Source organism: Propithecus coquereli, unplaced genomic scaffold, assembly GCF_000956105.1.
Source record: "Propithecus coquereli isolate 6110/MARCELLA unplaced genomic scaffold, Pcoq_1.0 Scaffold75, whole genome shotgun sequence".
Taxonomy (NCBI): Eukaryota; Metazoa; Chordata; class Mammalia; order Primates; family Indriidae; genus Propithecus; species Propithecus coquereli.
In genome coordinates this window covers 608,438-611,157 of record NW_012153618.1, presented here as the reverse complement: position 1 = coordinate 611,157, position 2,720 = coordinate 608,438, and the positions used below count along the sequence as shown (strand labels likewise).

The following is a 2,720-nucleotide window of genomic DNA, read 5'->3' as shown; positions in this document are numbered from 1 at the left end:
CTCGGCCTCCCAGAGTGCTAGGATTACAGGCATGAGCCACTGCGCCCGGCCTCTCCTTTTTCATCATAGTAAACATTTATTTCTCAGGATGTGCTCTGCTCATATACTACACTCTTCTCCAAGATTTCACATTGCACAGAATCTAAACAATGTCCGTTAAACCTCTTATGGAACAGAAGTACACTTTTAAAAAATTATATAAACAAGTATTTATTAATTGGTAATGCTAGGCACTGTGCTAAGCATATGGGTTTGAAAGATAGAGATGATCCCTGTCCTCAGGGGGTTTGTTTACACTAAGTTCAGCAGTGCTTACACTTTAGGCAAATTGTTTATTGGGATATTTCCAGTTCACATATCTGTAAAGGAAGATTCTACTATCATTAACTGTACCCTTCCAAAATCGCTGTGTTGGGTGTCTCATTTTCCAACCATGACATTTCGTCTCTCTGGCTCACTCTGGTAACAGCCACACCAGGATCTTTAACCTCTTGGCCTATCTGCATTTTTCATCCTGCTTCATTCTTCCACATCCTCACATCTCTTTTTGCTTGGCTTAAATCTGTTGTTATAATCATCACACTGCATATACCTTGCCCCATTCTTGTACTGTTGTACCTTCCTGGTAAAGCCCCAACTCACAGCTTATAAGGCACCCGTGAGCAGCTAGCTACCAGACCATGACTGGAGGAAAACATAAAACCACACTGACTTGTCTCACCTTAAATTCATATGTACATCTCGTTAGCCTTTTATTCATTTAACTTTGAAAAATATATTGCGTTGATAATCTAACGGCTGAAGTTTTGGCTCTATTAACTGTTCAAGTTTATGATTGATAGAATTTGTTCACTAGTTGTTTTGCATTAACTAACCTTACATACTTGCTTTGACCTTCCTTTCAGAGGCTTTCAGCCTTGGTTATTAAAGCCATAGCCAGTTGCCTGTAGAAGGAATAGCAAATAGTATGAAAGAAAAAAGACTTCATTGTGTAGATACTGGATTTGTTATTTGTTAGTATAGATTAGATTAAAATTTTAGTTTCTAATTTTTGTTTGGTGTTTTAATTTCTTAAGCAGTTAAGAAACTTATTTTTTAAATAATAGGCATCTGATTGCTTTGCACTTTCTTAATACTTGGGTGTTGACTTCGTGACCTATCTAAAAACAGATAGTGCCTTTGTTGCTTCTGAACAGTATTATGGTTAATTAATAGGCATCTGATTGCTTTGCACTTTCTTAATACTTGGGTGTTGACTTCGTGACCTGTCTAAAAACAGATAGTGCCTTTGTTGCTTCTGAACAGTATTATGGTTAATTATATAAAAGATATGACTGATTTTATAAATTTTTCTCGTTTATGTTTTTAAATTTTGTATAGTGATTCACAAAATAAAAAAATATTCTCTAAAGAATTATGTGACTTGGGGGAAATAATATAATAATATCTACCTGACAGAGTTGTTGAGAGTTAATATATTTTACAGGAAACCAAAGAATTTTGATTTTAAGCTATCTGTTGTGGATAGGATGAGCCAGGATAGGATGATTCATCTGTGAAGAACCTAGTCAGAGGCGGCCAAATCCTTTGAGCAGGAAGCTTTTTCATTTTGCCCTTAGGTACAAGCAGGCAGCCAAGAGCCTTGTACCTTTTCCAGTAATGAATACAGCTGTTGTTCTGAGATAGTTTTCATGCTGTTGTTGAATAAGGTAGTCACAATCTCTGTGCATAGCATTAAAGGTATCGCATGGCCCAAGCAAGATAGTAATAAATTTGTGTAGAGATTCCAGGCATTTTTCAAATATATTGATAACCATATTACAGTAATTTCTTCATTCATTTCAGCAAATATTTATTAAATGTTTGCTGTGTGCCAGGCACTCTTATGAGCTCAAAGGATATTGCAAGGAATAGCACATACAAAAGCTCTTGCTCTATTGGAGCTCTTGCTCTATTTCTGGTATGGGAGAGATAGACAATAAATAATAAACCCAATGAATAAGTAATTATGTATATGTAAGAAGGTGATAAGTTCCATGGAATAGGAGGATAGGGTTTAATGTTTAGTGGCTGAGTTGCAGTTTTAAATAAGGTAGTCTAGGTAGGGCCTTATTGAGAAGGTGATATTTGAGCAAAGATTTGATGGAGGGGAAAGAGGTAGCCATGAAATTACTTGGGAGGAAAGGTATTCTAGACTGGGGGAAGAGCCAAGGCATAGTCCCTAAGTGGGGGTGTGATTGACATATTTGACCCATAAGGAGACCTGTGTGTAGGGCAAAATGAATGGAGAGAGAATTAGTGGGAGATATGGTCAGAGAAGTAATGCCAGATGACCTCTTCATGCTAGAGGACTTGTAGGTCATTGTAAGGAAGAGATGGGTAGTCATGTATCCCATTCATATTATATGTTAAATTTAGATCTAGTGAGGAAAAATATTAATGTGAAAAAATTAACATTTTGAATTTCTACTATATTCATTCTATAGTTTTTTTTTTTAGCATCTTCTATGGGTCATTTATTGTGCTAATGAAGGGAATACAGTAAACAAGAAAACAAACAACAAAAGGGAGCCTTAGTCCTTGTGGAGATTATCTTGGTTTGGTGCAAATTATTGTGTTTTGTGTATCAGTGATTTTCTTTTACTTCTAAAGTGTTTGTGTTTTTCTATGCTTGTCTTTAATTTAAAAAGTGCTAATAGCTGACATGGCACTTTCACTGG

At 36.0% G+C, this 2,720-nt stretch overlaps 1 protein-coding gene across 1 annotated transcript in view; it reads left to right on the top strand.

Annotated features, from left to right (window-relative positions):
- The window catches only part of GALNT11 (polypeptide N-acetylgalactosaminyltransferase 11), a 48,996-nt gene that overhangs the window by 11,745 nt on the left and 34,531 nt on the right, over positions 1–2,720 (top strand). The window lies entirely within an intron of this gene.